The sequence below is a fragment of the Protopterus annectens genome, chromosome 4.part1 (assembly GCF_019279795.1).
Source record: "Protopterus annectens isolate FY-2018-M chromosome 4.part1, PAN1.0, whole genome shotgun sequence".
Classification (NCBI taxonomy): domain Eukaryota; kingdom Metazoa; phylum Chordata; order Ceratodontiformes; family Protopteridae; genus Protopterus; species Protopterus annectens.
Window position 1 is genome coordinate 226,366,816 of NC_056734.1, and position 13,359 is coordinate 226,380,174.

The following is a 13,359-nucleotide window of genomic DNA, read 5'->3' on the forward strand; positions in this document are numbered from 1 at the left end:
TAAGTCTGAGTTGCCATAAAAGCTCTCTGTATTCAAGACGTGTTTCCAGTCACCTCCCCTAGCATCCTGTGTTACCTGCTCAAGGACCATGAACTTAAGTTGCATGTTGGGGTAAGAAGCTAAATGTTTAAAAAAAGCATTTGTGTCTTTCTTTTTGGAAATATCGTATTGGTGCTCATAAATTCTTTTCCTAAGGGCTCTCTCGGTTTTCCCTATGTAAAAACTGAGGCATAATTCTAAATATACAACCCCTTTTGCCCCACAATTATAATGATGGTCAGCATCAAATCTGAATTTCCGGGATGGAAGATAAAAGGAACTGTCATTTATAATAAAGGTACACTGCTTACATGCCCCACATTTGTAAGTACCAGGTTTAGATAAACAATGACCCGAATCTAAAAAAATGCTTTCTTTCAAATAAGCCTTTTAAATTAACATCCCTTCTTTTCAAAAAATTAGGGTGTTCCTGCACTATATCCTTAAAATCATCATGTAATGTCAGTACTGGCCAATATTTAGACACTATATATTCCACCTGTTGTGGGTCTTCTGAAAATGTGTGGATAAAACTATTGTGTAGGTTGAATTGTTCAGTTTGTTCAGTCTGTTCAACCTTTTGAAGACCAATACCTAGCAATGGAAGATATTTTGATGGCCTGTTGTCAATCACTTCTTGAGCCAGATTATTAACTAAATGGGTTAGATAACCCCTTTCATAAAAAAGCTTTTTTAAAAAATCTATTTCTTCTAAAAAATATTGGTCGGTACTACACATCTTAGATGCACTAATAAATTGCCCCTTCACTAAACCCTTCTTCTGGTGGAAGGGATGACCACTGTGAAAATGCAAAAATGAGTTAGAAAAGGTGGCTTTCCTATATAATTTGGACTGGAAAGTATGGTTGCAGCAGTCTTTCAGTATTGATACATCCATATAGTTCAGCATGTCTTTGCTAACATTATGAGTAAAAGATAGAAAGTGTGTAATGGAATTTATGTAACTCATAAACTCCAAAAAACCAGACAAGGTTCCATTCCATAATAAACAAATATCATCAAGGTAATGTTGATAATGGACTATATATTGTGTCCAGGGTGTGGAAAATATAAAATTGTTCTCCCAGTGATGTAAAACTATATTGGCGTATAATGAGGCACAGGCAGTGCCCATCGCCCATGTAACTATTGATAAACACCTAAAATTTAATACTCACATCCAGCTAAACATAAAGAAAACCCACATAAAACTCAGCCTACTTTATAGAAACAACCATTCCCCCTCTCCTGCTACCAGACTAACTCTCGCCACTACTTATCTCTTTCCATCTCTACTGTATGGCGCCCATCTGCTTACTAATTTATCCTCCTCACTATCCTCCAAACTAGAAATATGTTACAATAAAATCTCCAGATTTGCTACCAAAGCCAAATCTTCCTCTCATCACTGTTCCTCCCTTCACTCATTAAACTGGCTTGAACTCCATAACCAACTTGACGCTCTACAAATCACGACTGCCTATAGACTACTATTCCAACCTACCAAGTGCCCTGCACTATCCAATATCCTACAACCATAAACTCCCCATAGAACACTTAGATCTACCCACCAAAACCTAATCACAATCCACAAACCCAAGCACCCAGCTGGTTAACTTCTGCTTTCCTTCACCTTAGCCAAAAAATGGAATGCTGTTCCCTCCACTCTTAGGACTAGCGATAACCTTGAAAACTTTAAAACTCTTCTTCATTCTCACCTTTACTCAAACAGGAAATACAACTGTACCCTTCACCCTATACCTGTCAAGGTCTCCTCCACTTTTAATCCTGGTTAACCTCTCACCTAGCTAACCTTGCTCATTTGTATTATGTATATATAACTATACTGTAAAATCGAGCCTCAAGGCCATTTGCCTGTTTTTTACACCTAAACAAAATTGTAATTGTTTGTTTCTTTATGAATGCTACCTGTTTATTTGTCAGTTATGCAAAGTTTCTTAGTAATTATTCATGTAACTATGTATTGTTGGAGCTTTTCTCCCTGGGCCTTCACTGAAAACGGGCTCCCTGAGCCCAGTGGACCTCCTCAGTCATCAAACTGGAATAAATAATAAAATAAAAAAACATGCAGTGGATCACCAACTTGATCACAGATAGAATACAAGCGATAAAAATTGGGAAAACTACCTCCAATCACCAGTGATGTCCCTCAGGAACCATTGCTGGGACCTCTCTTGTTAAGCATCTTCTTCTCTAAAGTTAGAGTTGCTGACCAACTTTGTGGATGACTGCAAGGTGGGTGCACTTACAGAATCTCCAAAAGACATAGCCATCCTGCACAAAGGTTTGTCCCAAATCCATAACTGGTGTTAGAATCATGGACTAAAGCTAAACAAAAAAAAAAAAAAAAAAACATTACTTTATCCTTTGGTAAGTCTGATCCCTTAGGGAACTACACCACTGAGAATACATTCCTAATGGTTGACTCAGTCATTCAGTATCTGCGAGCTTATGCAGACAGCAACCTAACTTTCAACCAACATTTCAACAGCTTATTAATAAGGGGATTGTTTCTAGGTTCAGGGATGTCATTGCCCCCCCTTTATTCAGCTAACATAAAGCCAATCATTGAGTATAATGCATTCTTTTGCATGCATCTGTCCAGATGGGTCTACTTGAATAGACCAAAAATCCATTAAACTAAATCTTATTTGATCAAGACAACAACACTGAAACCTGACTTTAACGAACTTTCAAATCACTGGAATTTTAATCCAGGAAAAGAGGAAGTTGGCCAACATTAAAAAACAAAAAAAAATTGAAGCTTTCAAACCCACCCAAGTGGGGGTCTTTGCTCACCACACCCCCAAAGTGAGGATCTGTACCCCACACTCCCCTAACTAAATATACCAACTTTGAGATTGCCCTATAGTGAGGAAAAGGGCAAATTTCCCCATGGTGTCCAACTTTCTCTTTTCCCAGATTAAAATTCCAGTGATGTGAAAGTTCATTAAAGTCAGGTTTTAGTGTTGTCATCTCGGTCAAGTAAGATTAGGTTTAATGGATTTTTGGACTACTCAAGTAGACCCATCCAGACATATGCAACAGCAAGAATATCCATAAAGATACCTTACAAAAAGGATACTCGGCTAAAACAGTTTGCCATACACGGACTGCCTTAAAATCATATCACTATGCTTGGTCTCTTACAGACTGCTAAGAGGTGGCCTGTACTTGGCATATAAGGTATCCTCTGACCCAAAGTGATTATAGTGTGAATCTTCCTCTAAAGTAACAGCTGTCTCTCTGCAAACCTGCTGTTATCAAATGCAATATGTGGCTATTTGTTACGTCCTGATCTGTATGTGGCTTTCATAGTGCAATGTGAAACTTTTTTTTTTTTTTTTTATTTCAGTGTTATATAAGCAAAACCTACTGAAGTCAAATGCATCTTCTACAGAGATAGTTGATAAGGATTCTCATTTCTGCTCCTAAATGTTGCAAAAGTGTATTAATGTTCAGGAAAACTTATTCAACCAAATATGGATTACTATAGCAATAACTCATGGCTGGGTGTAGGTAATGCTGGATTTTACCCACAAAGCCAACTGTGGGTAAATCAACATTAACCACACCCAGTCATGGGTTATTGATATTATACTATGACATTATTTAAATAAAAAGTTACTTACTTTTCTTAAATAATGTCATTATATAACAATGCTATGGTGTTCTTCTGTGTTTTTCCCTGGTATCATGGGGCTTTCTTGATGTACTGTGCAGGTGTATGGGAATTAACATTTCCAAGCTTACTTGGTACATCAGTGCTGTTGAAGGGAAGCAACAGAGCAAGGAAGATCTTTGTTGCTTTTTTTTTTTTTTTTGCTTTTAATAAAAAAAAATTGAAATTGAAGACTTCAAACATACAAGGGAATTGGACAGAGAAAATATAAGTATAATTGGAAAGTTTCTCTAGATTTGCATAATTTACTTGATTATACTGGTATTTTCTGTGTTCCATCTCTCGCATTCTTTTGAAGTCTCTAGACTTCAAAGTTTTTTGTTTTTTTTTTTAAATTAAAGTGAACTAGAATTTCCTTGGTATATATTAATAGAAGAAAGTCCAGGCAACCAGACATTTTTCTTTTGATACATGCCAGCTTTACAACAGGCACACTGGTTGGGCTGACCAATCAGCATGCTTGTTTTTGAATGTTAATGGCTAGCCATTGCATAATCTCAATTTTTTACCAGAACATTTAGGTAAATTATAAGGTATCGTCAGATGTGTAATTGCTAACTCGTGCTTAGCGTCATGTCTCAAATTTGAATCTGCTTCTGTATTTACATAATTCCACTATGACTTCCTTGTTTATACTGGCTATATCTCAGAACTTATCTCATTTGTATTATTGGTCTTATGTTGCTCATCTGGGGCCTAGTTCACAGTAGGAAAGGAACTTTGGGTTGGTGCACCTACTTTGAAAATATAAAAATAAAACAAACAAAAAAAAATAACTAAAATAAAATAAAATAGAATGACCAAAATAAAGTAACAATCATGTAAGTGCATTTGAATCTTGCACCATAGGAATACAGGGATACAACACTTACTTTGTCACACGTGCACTCTGCTCAGTAAGCATCTTAGCAGCATGATGGATTAGGCAGGGATGATGTGCTTGTCAATGATGCATAAAAGAGAACTTGATGAGAATACAGGTCATTTGTCTAGGTGCTGATAGTTCAGGACTAGAAACAATCACTGTGCTGGCATGTAAAAGTAGACTGAGAAGGTGTGACTGCCCAAGGGTTCTGGGTGGCAAGATGCCCAGAAGTAACATTTTATTGCTCCTCTAGCCTGCATGGTGACATCAGTATGCATGGAAAGATAGGGTTTCCACCTAGACAGCATAGTACTTTCAGTATAATGAGACTCCCCTACTGCTCTCGTCCACACACATGAAGAACATTGGATAGCCCCTCTTGGCATGTCTTGAGGAACTATGTCCTACCCAGAGAAGGAAGATCTGGGACATGTCACAGTTGGCAGTTCTCACCAGGGATGGACAATAGATGAGACTGGAAGAAGCCGAAGTCAACAGTAGCTAGAAAGGACAATATAAAGCCTACACCATCACAGCACACATCCTGCTATCTGGTAGGTGGGTAGGAGAAAATCTGAACACCTAAAATGAACTGTAATAGGTATATAGCTACATTTTTCTTTAGATTGTTAAAGACTAAAATCAGCAAGCAGACTAGTTATTTTCCTTGCTGTTACCGTCAGGTAAACTTTCATATCAATGATGAAAGTGGAAATTGATGAGTGGGATCTGACACAGAAAGGAAGGAAGGCCATACCAGCTCTGGAATCATTGCTATAGAATTTGCCAGATTATTTTGTAGCTGCTTATCTAGACATTTCATCCCAGAGTCTTCAATGAAAAGAACACTTATTACAGCTATATTTACTAGATGAACAAAATGGAGGAAACATAATTATAACATGTTTTTATGCAATTCATAGAAGACGATGATCCCAGACATGGATGCCAAGAAATTCACTTCAAGAGCAAAGTTTAGAGGCAAGTCTTGGTATCTATGCAGAGAATACATAATAAAAGCTTATGATAAGTAAAACCCAATGTAATTCTTTGCAGTACATGGCATTTTTTCTGTTCCATATTCTACCAGTTACAAAAAAAATGTGTAGTAATGGAAGTGTTTTTTTTTTCAAGTTTTCAAACCCTTTTGAAAGCCAGTATAGCAATTAGCTCTGTCAAACAGACAGCGTGCAGAAACAAAGTGGTCAAAATATCGAACTAATGATTTTAAGAACTATTAGAAATGTTGTTCTGTCACTTTTTCTAAGTATCCCGCAATGAAATCCTAACAGTTTTAAAAAGCTGTTTTACCTTTTGCTGCTGTTCCTTGCTGGTTGTCACTGTCTGCTGTTAACAACTACCATGAGACAGAGTCTTAAGTATAGGTTCTCATACTAGGGAAGTGCTAACAATTGTAGCTGTTTCCCAGTTTTGCAGCATACTTACAGTGCTCCATGCACTGCATTTTTATTTTATGTAGCTTTTCTTCATTTTGTTGCATCCTACCATTTCCTATTTTTCCTGAAGTGCAAGGTTTATGTAATGTAGTGAAATATGTATTTTACTATTTCAGTATGTTTCATAATTTCTGTTAATATTTTTACACCTTCCAAACCATCAAGTGGTTCCTAAAGTTCAGCATGGGAAATGAAGAAAACCAAAACAGCAGTTTGCCAGCCTAATGGTGCAGTCATCTATAAAGGTTTGCATCATATCTTCAGTAAATATTGTATTTAAAAGTTCTGAGAAAATGGGCTTCTAAAATAATTGAAAAACAAATACACACTCATACATCATTAACAGTTCCAAAGGGTGAATTTATAGTCAAGGAGAGACTTTAAAAATGCAAGCACCCACTCCTGGCAAGAAAACAATGAGTCAAGATGAGAAAAAACCTCATGCATTCTAACGACTTTCCCTTCCTAACTCAACATTAGATGTAAGTGCTTCATTCATACGGAATGAGCTATTTGAAAGCACTTCACTGAAGGTCACACACTTCTTACTGAACTTTCTTCACTGAATAATGAAAATGCTTACATATCTCCTCGATAACGTACATCTCATATCACCTGTGTTCAGCATGAGACTTTCAAATACCCATTTTTATTACAATTTAACGCTTTAACTCTCCCAAGTAAAAAAAAAAAACTTTAAAACAATAATTCTGTGTATGTATGATATTTGCATGCAGTATGTTTGCAAGCATCTGTGTTTGTCTGTCAGTGTATGTGTGCCTGTATGTGAATGTGCATGTGTGAGTGCGTGTGCGTGTGTGCTTGTGTGAGTGAGTGTGTGTGTGTGTGTGTGTGTGTGTGTGTGTGTGTGTGTGTGTGTGTGTGTGTGTGTGTGTGTGTGTGTGTTTGTCTGTGTGTGCGTGTGTGTGCGTGTGTGTGCGTGTGTGTGTGTGTGTGTGTGTGTGTGTGTGTGTTTATGAAACAAACATCGAAAGGAAATGGTATTACAGATGCAACTAAAATACTGTAATGTTGTATCTGTTGAGATGGAATATATATATCAGAGAATTATGACTGATTCTTTGATCATAACCAGCTTACTGTGTGCTTGAGACGTGGATGGCAAGATGTTCACTCAAATATGCAAATGCACAAAGTTACCAATCCAAATCCTCTTCTTTTTACATTATACAAAATTCCAGATATGACGTGATACCTATGATATGTAAAAATTATGTCCAACAATTCAGCTTTGTTATTAACATATAATTCTCACCACCAGATTTATGGACAGCATTCTGCCTGACTCTTACTTTTCTCACATCTCTGTAACCATATCCACTCCCATGAGTGTTGCATACATCTTTTTATCGAACAATAATCTACAACCTAGGTCTTGTTGTTATGGAAAGTCTTTACTTCTCTTACTACCACTGAAGAAGCTGCACTTCCTTTTTTAAAATTGCTGCCACTGCCCATTTTCAATAATTCTTCATAACCCAAATTAGTTGCTGCCATCTCTTCATCTCCCAAAAATGTCACCTTATAATTCCACTACTGATCTCTGTGCCATGCGCTTATCTACTGATGCACTTTTTTATTAATGCATGAACCTTGAGGAAGCTCTCTGTTTTAGATTCCTCATTGACAGTAACTGTGCTAGCCTTTCACTGGGCTTCATCCAAGTAAGTGTCATTCATATATTGATCCAGTAGTTGATCCTCTGCCCCACCCAAAGTCTCTTATTTATGAACTTATTGTGCAACTATTTCTTCATTAGGAAGGTTTCTACCCAGCATCAGTAATAATCCTCATGACAGTGGGAAATAATACTGTGATGCTGACTCAGGAATGCTGAAAACATCAATGCCTGAAAGTATAGTACAAGAATATGCATAATCCCAACTCAAATGCCAACAAGTGACTGATATTATACAATATATTATATTTTATCGTTACTAGAATGCATGAGATGTTATAACCTGTACCCTTAATCTATAGATCTGTGCCCACCACACATCCATTATTATTCTAGTCTTATCCTGAGTTAAACTTTTGCAAGAAAGTGAATAACACAATCTGAAATTCTCATCATGTAGCTTGTGTGGCCATGAAAGAAAGATGTAAAAGTAACACGTTTGTGTGTGACCGTGAAGCTGAGGGATGTCACTGCATATTTTAGTTTTGTTCCTTTTATTTCACATTTTCTAATTTAATACAATGCAGCTTTGTGTATAGTCATTTTGAGAGTATGTGCTTTGTGTAGTTATGCAATGATATCATGAAATCGAGCCCATATGTACACATCTATCCAAACAATGGCACTAGATATAGTGGTGGGGGAGGGGGTCAATGCTTTTTCTGGGTCTATTCTCAGCCATCGAATGGGCTAACCATTGAATGGCTGAACATCGAACAATAAGCATCAAATGTTCACTCAGCGAAGTTTCATTTCATTGACAGGGTAAGTAATTACTTCTCCAGCACTTCCTCATCTCACACATGGAAGTGTTTCAAACCCTTTTTCTCCAATGGGGTTTGAAACCTTGGTGCATTTGAAACACTTTTGTTTGTGGGATGGGGAAGTGTTGGACAAGTAGTTACTTACCATGCCGATGAAATGAAAGTTCGCTGAGTGAACATTTGATGCCTATTGTTCGATGTTCAGCTGTTCCATAGTTAGCCCATTCAATGGTCGAACAAAGACCCATTAGTGTAGATATTTTTATGACCACCCTATGTGCATCATAAGCAATTTATATGCACTTTAAAAACATCATTACTATTCTATGCACATTTTACTCATTTTTTTCAAGCCTCCCAAAATGTCCTAATTCCAAAATATTTGTACTATTCAATAAAAGAAATACAAAGAAATATGCATCACAGAAACAAAATGTGCATTCTCAGCATAAAACACAACAGCCTTCCTAAACCAACCCAAACCAAATCTACAAATAAAAAAGGAAAATAAAAGTACAAAACAAAAAACAATTCAGTGTAAAAAAAGAAATGCAATTTAATAAACAAACTATATGTACATAACCATTAATAAACAACACTGTCTATTTAAATCAACCACAATTAAATCAAAGCTGTTCAAAACAGAATGAAAAATCTAAAAAAATAAAAAATAAAATAAAAAATGCCAACTAGCAATTGGAATGTGTGGAGGTTTTGCCAGTGAACTAAGCACTACCAGGTTATACCACATATCATGCTTTTCGGCCCCAAAACCTGGACTGAACCACAAAAGGAGGGGGAGTTTCCATATTTATCAAGGATATCCACACCTCCAGGTTAGTGGCATTGCACGAAGTATCGGAGACCATCCATGTGCAACTGACAGTGGGCAAGACTGCTTTTCAGTTTATAACATCCTACAGACCACCTTCTCAAAGTCAGGAGTCCCACTCAGCTTTCCTGAAAACATTGGAGAACATGAAGATCTCTCCGAACACCATTATATTGGGAACTTCAACTACCCAAACATAGACTGGGAGCACTACTCAAGCCCCAGCACCTTAGCCCAAAGGTTCCTGGAAATTATAAACTCAAATGCTATAGAACAACTAGTCACCACTCCCACAAGAGGGGAAAACATACTAGACCTGATCATTACCAACATGGGGACTCTATGCTCCATACCAGAAGTATATCCCTCATTGGTAAGATCAGACCATAAATTAATTTCACTGGATATCCACATCCCGACCCCACCCCCAGCCCAGAAAACCACAGTGAAAAACTTCTCAAGAGTGGACTTCACACTTCTCAAAACCGAAGTGGAATCCTTCAAGGCCCCAGGGCCAGTGGAAACTACTGCCCAAACTGCAGAATCCTATATAAACGCATTCTATGGACATCTCCAGGAATGCATGGATCATGCTATCCCAAACAAAGTCAAGACCCAATCATCCAAAGGCAGGCGTCCAGTCTGGTGGACCCCAGCCATAAATAAACTGTACAACAGAAGGAGGAAGCTACCACATGATAGAGCAAAATCCCTAAAAGGGAAGGCATCTCTGATCTGTACTAGCAAAAAATTACGATCCCTCATAAAATCCTCCAAGGCCAGCTTCGAGAGAAAAATTGCACAGGAAACTAAAGACAATCATAAGGCTTTTTTCAGACATGTTAGGAACCTGGGATGCAACTCCCAGACTTGTTCTGAGTTGATTCTAAGCGACAAAAAATACACTGAACCCACAGACATCGCCAATATCCTGGCAGACAGGTTCAGTGCAAACTTCTCCACCCCCCACCCCCCCCAAAAGAGCAAGTATCTATCCCAGCAGAGTGAAGCCTCACAAACATCTCTGATGTTCAGGTGAAGGCCGTCCTCTCCAAAGCAAAAAACACTGCTTCCATGGGACCAGATGGCGTCCCGGGTTGCGTCCTACATGAACTCCAAGAAGAACTAATCCCTGAAGTAAAACTGCTGTACAATCTCAGCCTCACTACAGGATATGTGCCCAAAGAATGGCGTACAGCAACAGTGGTCCCACTCCACAAAGGTGGCGCCTCTGCGGACCCTGGAAATTATCGCCCCATAAGCCTGACTAGCCTAGTCTGCAAGGCTATGGAGAGGATCATCATGGAACTCATAAACAAAGACATTGGGGACCTACAGACACTAGATCCTACCCAATTTGGCTTCGTCAAGGGCAGATCCTGCCTTTTGAACCTGGTCGACTTCTTCAAAACAGTCACCAAGGCCATAGATGAAGGGAAGGTAGTCCACACAGCCTATCTGGACCTCGCAAAGGCATTTGACACAATACCCCACTTGGGCATCATAGATAAGCTATCCAGCCTAAATATAAACCCCTATGTCACAAGATGGGTCGCAAACTAGCTCAAAGACAGAACCCACAGAGTCAGAGTTGCTGGAGCCATGTCAGACTCGAAACCGGTCACAAGTGGCATCCCACAAGGTTCTGTCCTGGGACCTCTCTTGTTCAGTATTTACTTTTCTGAGGTACAGGCCAACGTGGGAGGACTATGGCTCACCACGTTCGCAGATGACTGCAAACTGGGCGGCATAATCGACTCTCCAGCTGACACAAACATCCTTCAAAAAGGTCTCGCAGAGAAGGATAACTGATGCCAGATCCATGGTCTAAAGCTAAATGCCAAAAAGTGTATAGTCATACCCTTTGCCAAAAACAATGTGCCCACAAATTACCACATAGGTGGTAACCCATTAAGTACAGAAAAAGTAATTAGGGATCTGGGGACCCAAGTTGATAGCAATCTCTCCTTTGACAACCACATTGCCAAAGTGGTTAGAAAGACCTTCTACATAGCCCACCTCATCATGAAAGGATTCACATATAGATCAAGAGAGGTAATCGTGCCCCTTTATTCATCCCTCATCAGGCCCATCATAGAATACAATGCCCACTTTCGGATGTACCTTACACGACACCTGCAGCAATTAGAAAGACCCCCAAAGTACCTCACCAGGAGGATCAAGGGACTCAAACAGATGCCATATGCTGCTCGGTTAAAAAAACTCCAGCTCTACTCAGTTGCATACCGCCTACTTCAAGGCGATCTATGCCTGACATATAAAGCTATGTCCAACACGGAATTAATGGACATGCTCCACCTCAGTAAATCTAAATCCCTTAGAGCCACGCGCACGATGGACCTGAACCTCAGCACAGAAATAAATAGAACATGCTGGAGGGACAGATTCATAACCCAGAGGCTCCCTTCGCTCTGGAATAGAACTTCAATTCATGTTAGGCAGAGCACCTCACTGACTCTCTTCAAGAAGAATCTTGATGAGTGGATGGGGGATCATAGGTTTGTCCCAGGGATTACTTCCGTGTCACTATTAGACAGAGGCACACTAAACTAAACTTTAAAAAGGGCACAGTATACTCAAATCAAGGGGTGGCATAAGCCAAACACAATCAGGCTAGGCTCATAAATGCCCCAGGGCAGATAGCCTAGTGTGATCCTATGAACCTATGAACCTATGACGTGAAATATCTTGTACTGTAGGGTTAGGAAGCATGGTTTGGGATTTGTGGCTTATTCATTACCTATCCAGAAACTTTTTTTCTCCCTAAGACTCCTACATATTTCATTTATATGTTAGCTTCATCACTTACTTCAGAGGATGAACAATTTCCTTATTAGGCTATCAATAGTAGTATCTTAGAACAAAAAAGAATGGGAGACTGCTTAAGTGGTGCACATGCCTTCAGTCCCATTGAAGTAGGTTGGTAAAGGATTTGCACACTAACAGTTTATCATGCATATGCTAAGAGAGCATGGGGTTCACTGTGATTTCTCATGTTAGATCTGGATAAATCTACAATTTGGCAAATACATGTGGCCATAGTTTTCTCCAGGTGAAAAACACAATGAAAGTATTTTTTGTATATACACACAACAATAGATGAAGACTACACAAGAATATGAAATTGTTAAAATCAGTAGATTTTGGCTGGTGCCATAAGAAAAGCAACACCAGTACTGAATTTTTGTGATAAGCCCTTGTCAATGAGGTGCCATTATAAAAAGTTACCATTAATGAGTTGCAGCAGCATCCATTTCAAACCTCAGCACTTGTAGAGGAAGCAGGGAGTACACTCACGAATATAATTTAGTGAGCTACAAACAGAGATATGAGTTTTTTTAGACTGCCATTAGCATTCATCATTTTACTCAAGTGGGACATCGCAGTATATGCATTGCTTGTCTTTATTAACAGATAGAATACCACATGGATCATTTTACTTATTGATTGATTGTTTGGTCTTTTTTTGTGCATAGCCTTGAGCCTGTGCCCAAATACTTTGCTTGATAAGTCAGTACAAGTCTGGGACCCCACACATTGCATTCACCATGTCTTTATAATTCCCTTATGAGGTAGTGAGTTGAGAAAGAGCATTTTCATAGTAAAATCATTTTATTTTATTTTATTGTGTTTTATATGTTGTAGCTGTGCAATGTATTTACTGCAATGTTTATTGAAACTCTTCCCTTTTCTATCCAGACTCTGTATAAATACTAAAGATAAATATGTCTTATTGGCTCAGCTAGAATATTGTCTTTCTCTAATTGCTGCAACCTCTAAAATAAATGCATTCTACATTATGTTCATTGCAAACACTAGTTGCAGATTCATCACCCTCTTCCCAGTAAATGAACAGCAGTGCAAAATCATTGAGAAATGTAACTGACATCTGTTGGATACTGTCCTGACTTTCTACTTGCCACACAATTATTTAAACTTATCAAGAATTATACCCCTTCCACTACTCTTCATGCTGTTC